Here is an 18,960-nt window from a genome sequence, read left to right as displayed (position 1 = left end):
CGGAGGAGATGGTGGAGAGAAGCGCTCCAAGGTGTGGTTACATGTTACCCGTCTTGAGGTGGACAATGCTCGTCACCAAAAGTGTTTAGCATGTAAGGGCGGTAACACGAGCAATTTGTCTAAACATTTAGCAAAAGTGCACCACATTCAGACGGAGGAATGCACCGGGTTCGACTGTCTTTCGAGTAGCTCTGTAGCCCCATCCACGAGTAACGTTTCCACGTCAGGTGTTATGTATGCTAGCAGCAACACACGGAGTTAACTACATTATACAAACATGGGTTAATGATTAGAGGTAACTGAGTTATTTATTTTGTTAAAGTTTCAGCTATTCTGTTTCCAGTTCTGTCATCAGATTATTTAATAAGATTTGTTAAAACATTGTTGTTTCTTTTGATGTGAAATATTATTTATTTAATTCAAATAAAAAGCAATGTTAATTTTGTTCACAATTTGTTAAGTTAATTTAATAATATATGTATTTTTGAATCAAGTATTCATCTTTATTGTCTTCATTGTTAGTTTCCACATGCCTAAAACAACCTCAAACTAAATCTAAAAGTTGATGGCTAAATAAGAGCGTTTGAGAAATTGTGCAAGGCACACAGTAGTAGTCCGAATAGTCGATTAATCGTTTCATTAATCTATAGATTAATCGATAATCAAATTAGTCGTTTGTTGCAGCCCTATTGTAGTTATCCCATGTAAAAATAAAACGTGTTATTCAGCAACCCTTGCAATTTGGGTTTTTATTTTTGGTTGGTAGACCTCGGTTAGCTGGTCATTTCAAAAGTAGCTCACCAGCCAAAAAAGTGTGGGCACTCCTGGCATACAGGGAACTGCTTTAGACTGGTTTAGGTCCTATCTATCTGAACGCTCTCAGTTTGTACGTGTCAATGATGAATCTTCCACGCAAACCAAAGTTAGCCATGGAGTGCCACAGGGCTCAGTGTTCGGACCTATTTTGTTCACATTATATATGCTTCCGCTAGGCAATATTATAAGGAATCATTCTGTACATTTCCACTGTTATGCGGATGATACTCAACTATATTTATCCATCAAGCCTGATGAAACCAATCACCTAAATAAAATTCAAGACTTCCTCAAGGACTTAAAAAAATGGATAACCTTCAACTTTTTGATGTTAAACACGACCAAAACTGAAGTTATTGTACTCGGCCCAAAGAATCTACGAAAAAAACTATCTAAAGATATACTAACTATGGATGGCATTCATTTGGCCTCCAGTGAGACTGTAAGGAATCTTGGTGTTATATTTGATCAGGATTTATCCTTTAACGCCCACATAAAATCAATCTCAAGGACCGCCTACTTCCATCTACGCAACATTGCCAAAATTAGGCATATCTTGCCTCAAAACGATGCAGAGAAACTAGTCCATGCATTTGTTACTTCTAGGCTGGATTATTGTAACTCTTTATTATCAGGGTGTACCAAGAAGTCAGTTAAGTTGCTTCAGCTGATTCAAAATGCTGCAGCACGTGTACTAACTAGAGTTACGAAAAGGGACCACATTACTCCTGTTCTGGCTGCCTTACACTGGCTCCCTATAGAACACAGGATAGAATTTCAAAATCCTTCTTCACGCCTACAAAGCCCTGAATGGACAGGCACCATCTTACCTTAAAGAACTCATTATACCCTACTGTCCTACTAGGGCATTGCGTTCCAAGAATGCAGGGTTGTTGGTTGTTGCTAGAGTCTCTAAAAGTAAAATGGGAGCCAGAGCCTTTTCTTATCAAGCTCCACATTTGTGGAATCAGCTTCCAGTTTGTGTTCGGGCGGCAGACAGCCTATCCGTTTTTAAGAGTACGCTTAAGACCTTCCTTTTTGATAAAGCTTATAGTGATAAAAAAAAAAAATCTAATAAGAGTGCATTGACGTAGATATTAGGGATGCACCGAATATTCGGCCGCCGAAAATGATCGGCCGAAAATGGTTAAAAAGGCCCTTTCGGCTTTCGGCTTTCGCGGATTGCGATTTGTAAAATGTGTTCAGCTGACATTTCTCGAGGGGGTGTAACTGCAAAGACTTTCACCACTTCGGGATTACTCCACCACTTGAAATCAAAACACCCGGACAAATATGCGGAGTAAGATCAAATCACAAGCACTGACAGCGAGAGACTCTTCAGCGCTGCCTCTCATGTGCTTGATGAGAAGAGGAACAGACTTATGGCTGATAAAGCAGAGAAGCTACTGTTCATTAAAAAGAACCTTCCACTTTTCCTTAATAAGTAGACAAGGCTGGCTTATCATAAGCTTATCTAGTTCTACATGTCTACTCTATACCCACTTTCCTGAACAATTTTCATTGTGAGTTATAATTCACCATCTCAGGTTATCATTAGGGGGAAATGACAGCAGCACAGTGTTCAATATATTGTACTTTCGGTATCTAAATGATACAATGTTGTTTACATTGCTCATGAGGAAAGACCACCTTATTTGCAGATTCTTGAAATTGTAATTTAATTTGTAATTGATTGTGGATTTTGTATCCAGTTTTCACTTTATGTATCTTTAAACAATGTTTACTACTTTGCTTATGAGGACAGACAGCCTTATTTACAGATTCTTGAAATTCAATTGTAATTTCATTTGTAAATAGTTGCATTCATGTGAATTTATCCAGTTTGCACATTTGTATGCATGCACTTATAGGTGCATTTGTTGTTGTTGTTGTTGTTGTTGTTGAAGGCCTGGCTGTTACAGTCTTTATTTACACTATTTTGTTGTAGGCCTACTGGCCTAGATGTTTATGCAGTTTTAAAGCACCTTGGCTTTGTTCTGAATGCACTTTGTTGTAGTTATCCTACAGAGAAAAGAAAATGCACTTGAATTGGAATTAATGTACTGTATGCATTAAAAAGTGCTGAATAAATGTTTTATGGACCCATAATAGTGATTATTATTTAAGTTACGTTTTGCCATAATCATGTATTTTTCCATAATCAGGTAGCTGAACAACATTGGTAAAAAATGTGTGTGTATATATATATATTTCTATTAATCATTTTCGGCCTTTCGGCATTCGGTTTTCGGCCAACTGTTTCCTATTTTCGGTATCGGTTTCGGCCAAGAATTTCCCATTCGGTGCACCCCTAGTAGATATGTTATGCCTCTTCACCTATACATTTTAGTTCTTACACTTTCACTTAAATCCTAAAAACTTAGATCTTATTGTTAAAACATTATCCAAAACCTTTTCCCTCTCTGACCTCTCGAGGTTCTAATAGAGGGTAACAGGTTGCAGAGAAGGCCTGGCCCGGCCCGGGAGTGTGGAACGTAGCCACAGGCCTACTCCTTACCTCTAACCAATTAAGGTTCCAGTGGGGACCAACCTATCCTAAGGGAGTGCATGTATGTAGACACGTTAGTTTAGCTGCTATAAGCTTGGACTGTTGGGGGGGGCACCTTACTCCGTCTTTCTGGCTGTTTGTACCTGTGTACTCTCATGTTCCGATTAACCCAGCTTCTCCCAAATCTCTTTTTTGTGTCCATATATATGCTGGGATCCTGAGTCGAGGCTAATCCTGTTGATGTGATCGTGTTTCCTGGATCCTCTATCCTTAGTACTAGATCTGAGTCCTGGACTTCGAGTCGTGGCTGAACCTGTCTCTGCGGTCCTGCCAGACTCTCACCATACTACTTCCCTGATGGCTCCCACAAGATTGCTGACATCCTCGTGGATTCATCTTCTAGACACATGCATTTCCAAACATTTGGTCTACCTATGTTGTAAATGTATTATCTTTTCGATTTACACACGGCATCTATTGCACGTCTGTCCGTCCTGGGAGAGGGATCCCTCCTCTGTTGCTCTCCCTGAGGTTTCTCCCATTTTCCCCTTTAAATTGTGGGTTTTCTCTGGAAGTTTTTCCTTGTACGATGTGAGGGTCAAAGGACAGAGGGTGTCGTATTGTCATACATATATTCTGTACAAACTGTGAAGACCACTGAGACAAATGTAACATTTGTGATATCGGGCTATACACATAAACATTGATTGATTGACCAGACAATTTGGTTTTTCCTGGTCTGAGAGTCCTCTAGGTGCTCCATGGGGGCTTTCATGTGCATTTTACTGAGGTGTGGCTTCCTTCTGGCCAATCTACCATAAGGCCTGATTGGTGGAGCGCTGCAGAGATGGTTGTCCTTCTGGAAGGTTCTCCCATCTCCACAGAGGAACACTGTAGCTCTGCCAGACTGACCATCGGGTTCTTGGTCACCTCTCTGACTAAGGCCCTTCTCCCCTGATGCTCAGTTTGGTTTGGGCAGCAAGCTCTAGGAAGAGCCCTGGTGGTTTCAAACATCTTCCATTTGCAAATGATGGAAACCACTGTGCTCGTTGGGACCCTCAATGCTGCAGACATTTTTCTGTACCCTTCCCCAGATCTGTGCCTTGATGCAATCCTGTCTCTGAGGTCTACAGACAATTCCTTGGACCTCATGACTTGGTTTGTGCTCTGATATGCACTGTCAACTGTGGGACCTCATATAGACAGGTGTGTTCCTTTCTAAGTCATGTCCAATCTATTTAATTTACTACAGGTGGACTCCAGTCAAGTTATTGAAACATCTAAAGGATGATCAGTGGAAACGGATGCGCCTGAGCTCAATTTTCATTGTCATAGCAAAGGGAGTGAATACTTATTTACATGTGATATTTCATTTGATGATTTTTAACACATTTGCGAAAAGTTCTTTAAAAACGTTTTCTATTTGTCATTATGGGTTATTATGTGTGTGGAATGTTATGATTTTTTTTTTTTTAATCCATTTTGAAATAGGGCTTTAAGATAACTAAATGTGAAACAAGTGAAGGGTTGGTGTCTCCAGGGGCACATTTTACTGTTGCAACAGACACATAAGGTGAAAAAAAACAACACCAACTTCACTGCCACGGCTGTTCATTTTTTATATTAATAACCTACCTTCTATTTTTTTGATCTATATAATTGAAAATTAAGATAACCTTACATTTTCATTGTCCTGCTCAACAACCATCACTGGTGAGTTACATAAGCATTCCCATAGCTAATTGAGTCATGATATTTACTTCTGGCAACGTCTTAATGACATTGTTCCTGTTTAATATACTCTTTAACTGATATTGCAAAAGCAGTTCAATATCAACCACAGGCAAGGCAATACATGTGTTTATATTATCTGAACACAATAAGTGTTGATGCTAAAATGTATTACTTATTATCTCACTTGAAAAATGAGTTATTTGAGTTGTATGTGAGTATTGGATTGAAGGTAGGCTGCATAATGTCAGAGCAGACATCAACAAAGCAGACGCGTGTTCAGCTGCAGACGGCACCGTGAGGATGTTTGGGTGTGAGTACAGCAGGTCATTGAAAGCTTTCAGTCTATCTGTGCGGATACTGCCCCCCAACCCCCCACCCCCTCCTCCTGTACAGGTGACACTGCACTATTGTGCAGCGTGAGTTGAAACAGATACTGGGGTGCTGCATCTTTGATGCTGCTCGGGCTCTGCCAGCTCATTATGGAGTTGTGATTCAGAAACTCCGCCGCATCGCATTTCACTTTCCAAGGCCTGCTATGGTTACCACGACCTCAAACAGAGGGCCACCTTACACCAGTGGGTAATGGGGGGGGCTCACCAAAAATAACTTCCTCAATGGTCATATTTGGATAACAATAGTGCACAAGAGTGATGTTCGACCAAGCAGGGAGATAATAATAGTTGTACATATCCTGTTAAATCAATTCTCATATGCCCAAAAGATATCTGATGTTGTTGCTGCGTGTGGCTTGGGCACCGGGTTTTTGTTGTGGTTCTTTTGGTCGTACAACCTGGTCTGCAGGAAATGATCTCTGTGAACATCCTGTACTATTTGCCAGGGTCTAACACGAGTGTGACATGTGAAAGGTCCAGAAGCAGATTTGTTATGTATATTAAGAGGTGCATTTGTTCATGGATAACCTGTAGTAAGAAGCTGAGGCAATACATGAGTGCTAGATAATCAAGGAGCCAGTGCTGGAAGAGCTGGATGAATTATTGATTGATGCATCCACCTAAATATAGCAGAATATTTCTTCCTTTCATGTTACCTACAGGCAGCACAAAATCTTTCTGAAGAGGAACAAATTGGATATATCAGCCGGAAGGGAGGACTTCTTCAGTCTTTCCCATAAGAGATGAAATGAACTGATCAGAGCTTACCTCTGCCAAGTTTCAAGTAAATATTGTTATACTTTTCTCAAGGAACAATTTTCACTGGACATTTAAAAGTCTAACTATTATGGCTAGAGGTTCCAAATATGTTAAAAACCCATTAAAAGTCAACCATGTTCATGTATAAAGTTGAGGGTGGTAAAGGACATGAAGAACAGCCTTTCTGATGCGTGGTAGAAGGGGGTTGAGGGTTGTTGACATGTCTCCTTGTCCTCTCAGCACACTGGAACAGTGAGCTGGGTGACAGCTTCTCTCCTCTTTCTGCATCTGACACTTCCACATCTCTCACCACCACTGATAAGTGATTGCCTGGGGTCATCTTACACTGATAGGACTGCCACAAAAAGGGGAGTTAGCACCTTTTACAGTTTAATATTTCCTGTACCCTGAAAGTAGGTTAGTGTCAGGATGCTGCTTTTCACAAGCCAAAAACTCAGGTGTTAGGGTGAAACGCTGATTATTTGATCAAGCATAAATAAATAGGAAATACATTTGCTTCTGATGTTTAACGTACAAGAATATTTGTGACACACAGTGACCTACAATCATTCGCTTTAAAGTAGTGATGTGAATTACGGCTCATTGAAAGTTATGGGCTCTGTTCTTTTCAGAGAGCAGTTCATTGTTCTGTTTTTTGTTTATTTAAAGGTGCAGGTTTTTCTTTTGCTACTTTTCGTAGGGGCCAAACCATGGATTAACAACTTCTGTGTTAGTCCCATGATGCCATAGGGCAGAAAATTAAATGTTTCCTATTGACTGTCTGACATTGGAAAAGACAGATCTGTAAATCAGTGTATGTTTTTTTGTTTTAGGTAATACAACCTTCCAGAGCGACACTTAAATAGTCATTATTTATATAATGATATCCTAATAGTTGTAAAATGTGCTGGTAGCCAAATTCAGAATTTTCACTCCTCTATTTTATCTAAGTAGGCCAAGAACTGAAGTGCAAAGCAGATGGGAGGCGGGGCTTAAGAAGGCCTATTGGCCCGGGTGCAGAAGATGACCTGAAGGTTCAGAGCATTGATGTATAAGGAGAACTGGACACAGCGTTGGGGGCGGGGCCCTGTTCATTCCTACATATGAAAGTCGCTTAGTGGTGCATGAAGCCAAAATGGCCTGCCTCTATAACTCGTATCTGGGCACATAGAGCATGCACATAGAGCATGCACATCGGTGTTTTACTGACTTCCTGGGGACTTGGGCCAGAGAATACTGGGGCAATATTAAACCTGAAAGTTGAGTCATTTTGGCCCAGTGCACATCTTTCATTGACTAACTTGGTTATGTCTTGAACTGACAGACCTAATGTTAATGATGAGCATTGTAAACATGACACAAGGTGATGCAATATCTGTCTGCTTTGTCATTGAATGTACTGAATCTGATTATCTACAAAACGTAAACAAGAATAATTTCCCAAATAGATAGTAAAATAAGAATTCTTAAAAGGACTTCGGATCAATATTATCAAAGTATTTTAAACATAGAAAACAAGTGGCTACTTCTAAATGTTCACGTACAACCCTTGCGATTTAATCCACCTTCTTTCAGCTTTGGTTACATTTGAAATAAGATGTAACCTAAGCATTATTTGTGTGTGGAAAAAAATGGTTTAGTAAATAGATCCAAATTGACAGCTCGATCAGAAACACAGACCTGAAATGTGTCACACACTCACACAACCGTTCCATCAGCAACCCATCACCCACAGGAAGAACTTGGCTTGAACATTAACACTGACAAAGATCACCTTTCCAGGATGTAAGCTCTATGCACAGGTAAACCAATGACATACCATGTATCAATTTCACAGGCGGCCAATCAAAGTGTGTGTTTCTACTCAATCTTAAAGACTCAATCACCCAGTGAGGCCCCATGCAATAATTCAGAGAGTGTAGCATTACTGAAGCTCTCTACAAACACAAAGGTTCATGTACACAGGACCTGAGTGACTCAATTGCCGTCCACAGCGTTGTCTTAATCTTTTCTCCTTTTACCTTATATATCCTAGAGTCAAGGTGTAAGGTGTGTGAATTGGGAAGTGAAGGTTTTTTTTAGGCTATTTCACTGAAAAACCTGCCTGCTACTTGATGAGAACAGCCGTCAAACCAAGGCAAGGAGATGATAAATGCTTAAAACACATAACTGTCTGTGGTTTATTTTTTGATTCATTGTAAAAAATATTGATCATTGAAGCTTTAAATAATTCTGCTGGTGCGACAGATAGGGCTAACCAGGCCTTAGCCTCTCCTTTGTTTCCTTTAAAGGTTCAATGTGTAGTTGAGACACCTGCTTCAAAGAAAAAAGGGCTCTTCTGCTGGCATCCATCCACTGCTGGCATTCAAACACATTCATTAAGACGCAGCAATGCCTGTTCCAGTTAGACACAAATCAAGACAGTTAAACAGACGCTTTTTTTGCAGTTAAAGATAAGGAAGGAAAGCGATCCTTCTCTTAAATAAGTAAAGCAGGCTTTGGCTTGCGGCTATGGGCCGACCAATGAACCTGATTAATCAGACTGTCAGATAATCCAGCGGGCCACACAGACACAGACTGGGCCAAACCACTAATGTGGCATTAAAGGTATCTTCATTGTAAACAAACACTGTTCTGTTTTCCTTCCTCACGTTTTTGTTGGATTGTGTTAACATTACCTTATGTCACATATATTAACTTCAAATCTCCACACTGTGCCACATCTTTTCTTAAATTGTTTTCCCCTTTTCAGTTATGTCTCTTTCAACAAGAAGCCGTAGAGGACAAGTATTAGCCTTTTCAAATGAATCAATACAACATTTGGAGAGTTGTACACACACATTCCCTACATCTTGGACACCTTATGCAGTGTGAACAAGCGTTTGTTAAAGAGTCATCAAGTTAACTGCTAAGTGTTTATCCAAAGAGCACCGTCTCTGCAAATGTTTATACAAGTTTAAAACATGTCACAAACACAAGTTATGTTAGTCACTGGGTACAGGAGTGAGTGTAACAATTCACTTACATTTTAGCGAGTGTGCACATCAGATTACACATTAAACATCAGATCCACCCAGTTACTGTTGCTTTCCCAAAATCATCCCTAGCTCAGCCTAGGTTGGTTTCTCAGTTGGATTTCCCAGGGTGTCATTTACATTACGGCATTAGTTCTTCTCAGGCACGGTTTAATAACACTGATATATTAATTATAGCTTCATTCAGACATGACGGCATATTGATGTAAAAGAGCTGCATGCTTGTTGGATACTTGGCCCCAGAAACAGAGAGGATCAAGGAGGGAAATTGTTAAAATTGGAGACAAACAAATCAAATTATTCACCAAAAGAACAGGTGTTTGCCAGTGTTGAAATTTTAGTCCAACTTTATTTAACGTATATATAAATAAGATCAATGTGCTTCACTTGGCCTTAATCTTTCTTAATATAATGTTGAAGTGTCTGTTTTATGTTAATAACCTTGTTATATTTTCTCCTAATGAATTACTACAACAACAGCTGGACATAGTAGAAAAGTACTGTGACAACTGGGCCCTGGCAGGAAATAGTTTTTCATAAGTAACCATCAAATTGACCAAAGCGTGAGTTATACAATAACGATAACAGCATCAGGAGGTATGAGACTATTTAATCATTTCCATCTCCAATTGTGACATCCGGCCCATGGTGCTGTCTGGGTCTATCATTCATTATAGCTCATTTGCTGGCACGAAAATCCAACAGAATGTTTACATGCAGAAAGCTCCAGATATATTTGACGCGTTTACAGAAAAAACAGATGCATGTATAGCACAATTAGGCAGATCCCTATTTATAATAAGTGTCCAAAAGCAAGCCCTCCAAAGTTAAGAGATGTTCCCAGTATACAGAGCCCCTATGTCAGCTGGTGCTGAGGCTAACTGCCCCCCCTCAGAAACAGTGAGCGGTCTCAGAGCAAGACTGCCATCAAAACACCAATCAGAGTACAACTCATTATAACAAAATGAAAGGAAAGCTATTTAGAACATTGGAGAGAATAACTAAAAGCCAGAGTTGATTATAATGATATCCAGGTTATGAATTGTCAGAATGTCTCCCTTCTGTCAGAGATAGAAAGGATAAAAAACAGAGAATATTTATTTTGAAAAATGAAACTCTGTAATCCCAGGAACTTAATGAATTGTCAAATTTAAAATAGTCATAGGAGAAGGAATGACGATACCTTTTGGTTTCCCCTCAGGTAAGCACTAGCTCTTTCAGTATTGTTTCCTCTGTTAGCACCGTTAGCTGCTAGCCAAAAGCCTAGCTGTTGCCATTTGTTGAGAGTTTTGTAGAATAGGGCTGTACCCGAATATCTGAATATTCATCGTTGGAGTACTATTCAGGTTTCAATTTTGTTATTCATATTTATTTATTTTTTTCTTTTTTTTGAAAATGTAATTTATTGAAATCTCCAATATCAACGTAAGAGCTTGTGCCTCTTCGGGCGTGCTAACACTTAACCATACACTTTATTGTTTACTTTCTCCGTCTTTATATGTAGATATTACTTTTCTCCGTTAATCTCTGTCACGTTGTTTCCATAGCAATAGTTATCAGCAGCGACTATAACTTTAACTATTACTGATTACTACCGAATATCCGGAGCCCGAACAATGGTATTCGGGACAGCCCTATTGTAGAGGCATTTTATTAATTATAAATATGCTCTAAATTCCATGTAGTGAACTTTTCAAAATGTTACCTTTGAACCAGGTTACACTCTCAACGAGCTTTACCATAACTCTGCCATGAGTGAAGTCGCATTAATTAACTACACTGTTCCAATCAGTACCCGTTTATTTCATTAATAATAAGAAATGATTTATTACAATCAATCTGGACTGCAATAGTCCAAGCTTGGCTGAGCACGAGGCTTAGTTTACGGCACAGTTCCTCAGGTACAGTGATCTACTTTCAGTCACCACGGTTCAGCTCCGTTTCTCTGGTTCATGTACAGTCCAATGGTGAATTTTCAATGATGACTTTACTTTTTAAAACTTATGGGAAACTGTGTGTTTGCTGTCTGGTTTTTGTGCCTACAGTCTCCAATAGGTCAAAACAAAAATGCAATCATCACCACTGCAAACAACAGCATTCATTATAAATGTGTACTGAAAAACTCAATACCTACTAATATAATGAAGTATATCGTTTTTAGATGTCAATCAATCAAGTTTTATATATAGCCGAATACCACAAAAGGAGAATTTGTCGCAGCGGGCTTCTTGTTAAAGAAAAAAAACATAACAAAATAAAAACATAGACAATCCATATGATAAAAATATGTGAGGTATATGAAAAAAATGGATCCAGGAATATGTCAAATATTATGCAGGTGCCGCCAACACAACAATAAAGATTTAAAAAATGAGGCCGCAACAATTCATGATCCAGATGCAACAGGCAATCCAGAAGCAACCAACACACTGTGTGTGTGTATTCTCATACCTTTTTTTATGTTTATGCTATTTAAATAAGCCCTGTTTTTATTATTCTTGTACGTTTCATCATATATTGCATTTGATTGCTTCTCTATGTATCTCACTAAATAAAGATATAACATCATATTATCTCGCGGGATTATATTATATATATAAGAGTGATTGTAGATTCAATTACATACCGTGAGATTTAAGAACAATCCACTAGAGATATCAGGATAATTCTTCTCTTCTTCTCTAAATAATCCATTTGACATCCCTAACCCATTCTGGGCTCTCGTTTCTCCCCTTCGAGTCATTCTGCCCCTGCTGAAAAACCTAACACTTCCTTTTCCTAAGATTTCTCCATGTGTGCCACAGGCGGGCTCACTCACTGTAAAGGAAGAAGTGGGGGGACAGAGAGGCTGCAGGGGGCCGAGGTGAGCTGGACAGAAAGGCTTCAGGAGACAAACAACTGACAGCCAGCAGACAGCAGCTCCTGAGGTTTCCATTACCTGAGACACTGTGCCCAGCCACTGGCAGCCTGTCACCTTAGAAGGAACAGCGGTCTCAGCTTCAGCATGAACTCACAGACAGGGACACCAGTTATGCAATATTCAGGATACTGTGAGAAACACCAATAACACACAGAACATAAAACACATAGTGCAGGCTGTGAAGAGGGATATATGACAATGTAGTGTATTGTAAAAAAAGTGGAACAACACTGCTGCTCGCACTTTGAGGGAACTGCTCTATTGAGTGGTGCAGGAATAAGTCCTGAAACAAGGGAAGGAGTTAGCATTTTCAATTCAATTACATTTTTACGTTTTGTTCTACAACATAAAGTAGATAACCCACTCGTGAATGTCTGAAACTTTTTATGTGTTTTAAAGGTCCTCTATTGTACTGTTTTTCATGACTTTATAATAGGTCTCAGATATATACAAAACATGTCTCCAAACACCAAACAGATCATTGCAGCATTACCCATAATCCCCTCTGTTTCAGCCCTGTTTCCAAAGTGCTGATTCTCTGTCTGTTACTTTAGATGAAAATAAGTAGGGGTGCACCGAATGGGAAATTCTTGGCCGAAACCGATACCGAAAATAGGAAACAGTTGGCCGAAAACCGAATGCCGAAAGGCCGAAAATGATAAATAGAAATATATATATATATACATATATATAATGTATACATTTTTTACCAATGTTGTTCAGCTACCTGATTATGGAAAAAGACATGATTATGGCAAAACTTAACTTAAATAATAATCACTATTATGGGTCCATAAAACATTTATTCAGCACTTTTGAATGCATACAGTACATTAATTCCAAGTCAAGTGCATTTTCTTTTCTCTGTAGGATAACTAGAACAAAGTGCATTCAGAACAAAGCCAAGGTGCTTTAAAACTGCATAAACATCTAGGCCAGTAGGCCTACAACAAAATAGTGTAAATAAAGACTGTAACAGCCAGGCCTTCAACAACAACAAATGCACCTATAAGTGCATGCATACAAATGTGCAAACTGGATAAATCCACATGAATGTAACTATTTACAAATGAAATTACAATTCAATTTCAAGAATCTGTAAATAAGGCTGTCTGTCTTCATAAACAAAGTAGTAAACATTGTATAAAGATACATAAAGTGAAAACTGGATACAAAATCCACAATCAATTACAAATTAAATTACAATTTCAAGAATCTGCAAATAAGGTGGTCTGTCCTCATGAGCAATGTAAACAACATTGTATCATTTAGATACCGAAAGTACAATATATTGAACACTGTGCTGCTGTCATTTCCCCCTAATGATAACCTGAGATGGTGAATTATAACTCACAATGAAAATTGTTCAGGAAAGTGGGTATAGAGTAGACATGTAGAACTAGATAAGCTTATGATAAGCCAGCCTTGTCTACTTATTAAGGAAAAGTGGGAGGTTATTTTTAATGAACAGTAGCTTCTCTGCTTTATCAGCCATAAGTCTGTTCCTCTTCTCATCAAGCACATGAGTGGCAGCGCTGAACAGTCTCTCGCTGTCAGTGCTTGTGATTTGATCTTACTCCGCATATTTGTCCGGGTGTTTTGATTTCAAGTGGTTGAGTAATCCCAAAGTGGTGAAAGTCTTTGCAGTTACACCCCCTCGAGAAATGTCAGCTGAACACGTTTTACAAATCGCAATCCGCGCCTCTTTCTCTGATATTTTTAAATACCTGCAAGCGGCAGACATGTTGGCTGTGAGCCAGCCGCGAGCATGGTCGCGCGCCGTGCTTTTCGCCGCGTTTTGATTACGTCATCACAACAACACGTTAGTTTACCAACGTAACCCTGTTCCCTGACATTCGGTGATATTTTTTCGGCCCTTTCGGCCTTTTTTAACCATTTTCGGCCGATAATTTTCGGCGGCCGAATATTCGGTGCATCCCTAAAAATAAGGAGCCCCTCCCCATGCCCCTCTGAGAGATATTTGGTTAAAAATAACTCAATGGTGCTCTAGGAGGAGTTTCAGGTGATAAGGTGGGTTGGTGATTGGCTACACAAGCCATTGTTATGACATCATAAAGTGGCCAAAATCTGATCAGCTCATTTTCAGACAGGTTTTTATATAAATGGATCAGGACAAAAAGAGAGAGAATCTTTTTTCCTGAAACTTTCAGAGTCTCTTTACACAGAGGGGACACATGTTGATGTGTAAAAGACATGAAAAAGTGGATTTTGCATAATAGGTGACCTTTAAAACGGCTGTTGCTAACGGCCATGCGACTGTAATGTAGTTCTTATAGAGCCTATCCTTAGCTCTTATACATTTAGCAACTGGACGTACACTTCAAAAATCACAATGTGGTGTTAATATGTAGAGATTATAGAGTGGTGCAGTGACGAGTCCTAAAACCCGGAAGTGAGTCAGCATTTTAACACTACAGGTTCCCGCATCTCAGGGTCAACAGGATTTCTCCATAGGATTTGGGAAAATAGCTGGAAATAAGGACTGTGGTCGACACACATTTAAGAGACAGATCACATATTGTTCTACAACATTAAATAAATCAGCAGTGACCCCACTGGTGATTCTTGAAGAGTTTGCGTGTCTGAAAAATGATGGTTGTTAACAAGTGGCTGAATAGGACTACAGAAGTTGTGAAGGACGTTGTACGTCATTACGCCGAACATGTAAACACTCCCACTAAGTTTGTTTAACCTGTTCTGCTTGAAAGCAAGTACCTGCGCTCTTGCAAACTGTTAAAACAAAGACTTCAACTTGTACAATTCTGAATCTGTATTTGTGAATATGGATCTTAAGTTGGCGTGACGTTGAAGTTGTGCGACCCTGCTGTACTCGGCTATAGTTTGTTTATAGCATAACGTCAGCATTTTGATTCTGGCTATTAGATTTATGATTAGAAAATTATAAAAGTTGGGCAGACATGTGGATATTATCCGGCTGAACAAAACGTGCATTCATCAAACAGGTTTGTTTTCCACAGACCTTATTTCGAGCTCTTTTCCAAAATCCTAAGGAGCCCAATGCGCAGTTTATTTCCGGATCGGCCTACAAAAATGTTTCATCCCTGTACCACTCTATTATATCGAACAAAACCTGTAAGTATCATAAACGTCTGTTAGCCAAATATTTTATTTTCTGAAATATTTTCCTAACTCTAATGGAAAAATTCCATTGCTTTTTGTAGATGGGAGCCCTTGCGATTCTAACTTCGGGGACCGTTTACAAAAATACGTAATTACTGCGCCACTCTATTGCCCAACTATCACTGCTTGACCCCCTTGAGCAATCTTTGAAATTGAATTATTTTTCTAACGTGACTCGTTAAGTTTGAAAATCATTACTTATTACCCAGTCTATGTAACATATTTCTTACAATGTTCTTTGCTGGGTGTCATCACACCCAAACACTCACATATATGGTACATTACAGCTATGGTAAAAAAAAACAGGTGAAGTACATATTTATTTATAAAGCGTCTCATGATCCTTTTCGTATAGAGCAAGTCTAGACTGTGAAAACTAATATTTCAGTTTGAAACATTTTTGGGGCGCCTTTTATTCTTCACCACCATGACAGTCAAGTTTAGACCAGCACATGTTAACAAAATGTGCAGAGGCAGCCGGCTGGCCTGAACACACAATAGGGAGGGAGTCAATGAAAACATAACAGAACCCCACGGGCTCCTCGCTCATATGCAAAACACACACACACACACACACACACACACACACACACACACATACACACACACACACACACACACACACACACACACACACACACACACACACACACACACACACACACACACACACACACACACACACACACACACACACACACACACACACACACACACACACACACACACACACACACACACACACACACACACACACACACACACACACACACAGAGCGGCTGGTAAATAATTGCTTTGGCCTCACAGTATACGATTTTTACACAAAGTAATCCAACCAGACATGAAACAATGTAGTGACTGATAGTTGTGAAATATAACTACATTATATCTGATACTATTGTTTGTGTTTCATTATAGTAGCATAATGAAGCTATGAGCAAATTAGTAACAGTAATTCATCCATAGGTTTTGACTTCCTTAAAGGTTTCACTAGGAGTCTGATGCGCTGTACAGTTGGACTGAATGAACGTAGGGGAAATGTGAGCGAAATGTGAGGTGTAGTATGGCTCTTTGTCCTGTGGCACCTGTAATGGCGCGCATTTCGATGCTGCAGCATTAGTTTACTTGAGCCGACACATACGTGGGAGGGGGGGTTGCATTACAGGATAAGTGTCAGTGAGCTCTAGTGGTGGATGACTTGGATTTAGCCTTTAAACATATTGTCTCCCTTGTACTGAAAAACTATCAGGACAAGCCTGTCCTAAGTATCAGATACTGCAAATAGCAATTCTTCATATTGTGGATAAATCTGCAGATTATTTTCTTGCTTAATCGATTTGGTTATATGGCAAAGTATTTCGAAAAAAAATTCCCATTACAGCTTCATCCCAAGGACTCATATGTCCAACTTCAACAGTGCCATCTTTTATCTTACAATGATAAAAGCACTCAAATAAGTTCTGTGTTAGAGGACAAACACTCTCCTTATTCTTTGTCAAATCCAGGCTTTTTTTTTGCCATTATTTTGTTGACATGTGTGTTAGGTATCTGTTCCGTAGTGTTCATTCTTATTCATTCCTAAGCACCACATGTGTAAATATGAGTGACCTATCAAAAGATACAAAATCATCCCTGAGCGAAAGACAGCAAAACCAACAGAGTGATCATAGTGCCTTTTTGGATGCTTATCTGAAAATGATATCATGTGCGTAGTGAAATGTAAAGGGTTGGCACTGGGGGTGTATCAGCAGTCATCGCCTCCTGTCCCACACATCAGCATCTCCTAAAACGCCTGCTGGCAGCGGCAACCTTGGCTGACATGAGCACAAGAGGGGGGCAAGTGGGAAACTGTATGAGCCAACCAATCAGCTAAATTAAGGATGCTTCATGTCAATTAAATATCAGTTAAAGTTCAACCTTATCAACACATTTTAGGGAGAAAACAAGGTGATCTTTCAGAATAAAATCAATGGGTTTTTCTAAGCAGTATCAATTCACCTTATCCAGTTTAAAATGCTTCTTCAAACCAGATAAGCTGATGCTATTTATCAGAACAACCAAACAGGACAGAAATAAGGTTAGTTATCAACAAAATGTCACATGATGAATAACTAATACAGTTTCCAGTGCTGATCCACATGTCACTTATTCCAGTTGTGGATGTAGACATGAGAACAAATTACCATAATATTAGAACATCACATATATTACTATATGGTGAAGATTTTGGAGCACATTTATTTTTACCATAAGGTGTTTCAATTAGCTCTGCCAGTAACACTGCTATTTAACCTTTCTCTATATACTTTTTACATTTCTGCACAATACCACCTCTACTATAACTGCACTGCTCTTTCACTTTACATTTTAAATACTGCACATATTTCATTTTTAGAGTAAATTGACAAATATTCTTGTTGTCTTTGTTGTATAAACGTGTATATTCATTTTTCTTGTAAGCACTTCATTTGATTACATTTATTGTAAAATAGTTTAAATAATAGTTCTATATTTTGCTCCTTTTTCGCCACGCGGTACCTCTTACTGTGTTTATGTATGAACCATTGTACACAAAAGCAATTGTATTTGTATACAGTATTTCATAAACTTGATTATAATAATATAAAAATGTGAATTTTTGGGGTGAAACTTCCCACCATATTTATTGAGATAATGTATTATAAGTGTTGCTGTTCTTAGTTTATATTCTCATGGTTAATTGCAAATTTTGCTTTGGATAAAAGCTACTCTCAGCTAGTGTCATGTAATGTGGTAAAAGTGAAAAGGTCCTTCCTTGTCCAAATTTAACTTCGTAAAAAACGTTATTGACTCTGAGAAGCCACAGATAATAGTCTAGTATTTGAAGTCTGTAGTTAAGTCCATCGGATATAGAGTTGTGGGGACCATGTATGTACATACAGTATTTGATATCGGGCTGCTATAAATCAAAACTACAGATAGCTCCTGAGGGTGGAGTTTTTTTAGCAGTCTCCCTAAACGCCCGTTCTCCCGCCGCACCTGCTCCTCTCTCTCCCGGCCCTCCGTCTCTTACCTTCGGCTTTATGGCACAGCTCCACCAAATCCTGGCATTGCTTCTGGAAGTCTGGAAACGCACGCCCGGTAAAACTATCCCGACCACAGCTGAACTCACAGAATGAACTTTCCCGTTAACTAACGGAGATGATGCTGCGAGCCCACGCGGGGTGATGATGTGCTGCGTTCAATGTCTACTCCGAAGTTTCTAGGTTGGACATAATTAAGTTGAAAAGCGGCTAGTTTTCGCTGAGTTACGCGTTTATGACCCGGAAAAAATAACTGAAATGTGTGTTGGTTGAAAGTGTTGTAACAATTAAGGGTCAAACATCTAGTTTTGGTTCCAGCAGTGAGGTGCTGTAGGGCTATTTATGGTTTATGATATTATTTATTCATGAAAATCTCGTCCGAGTTGGTTTTGGGAGCACCTGAAGGCGTCACACGCACTTGAAAGTGCGCAACTGCAAAACTGCGTTTAGCTGCTCTCTCATTACTCACTCTCTCTGCCCTACTGTGCAGCATGGTTTACAGTTTGGCCGTATTTGACACGCTACACTGAGAGGACTGAGATGTTATTTCCTGAATGTGTAAAATATGCT

The 18,960-nt window shown here is 39.2% G+C and overlaps 1 protein-coding gene across 1 annotated transcript in view; it reads right to left on the bottom strand.

Moving 5' to 3' along the window:
* slc8a2a (solute carrier family 8 member 2a) overlaps nucleotides 1-18,519 on the bottom strand; it is a 40,767-nt gene extending 22,248 nt beyond the window's left edge. Inside the window, exon 1 of the mRNA XM_079649820.1 lies at nucleotides 18,381-18,519. The gene's annotated coding sequence lies outside the window, so the exon portion shown is untranslated. The remainder of the gene's footprint in view (nucleotides 1-18,380) is intronic.
* Between the last annotated feature and the right edge of the window lie 441 nt (nucleotides 18,520-18,960).

Source organism: Notothenia rossii, assembly GCF_949606895.1.
Source record: "Notothenia rossii genome assembly, chromosome: 9".
Lineage (NCBI taxonomy): Eukaryota > Metazoa > Chordata > Actinopteri > Perciformes > Nototheniidae > Notothenia > Notothenia rossii.
This window is presented reverse-complemented; position numbering and strand designations above follow the sequence as displayed.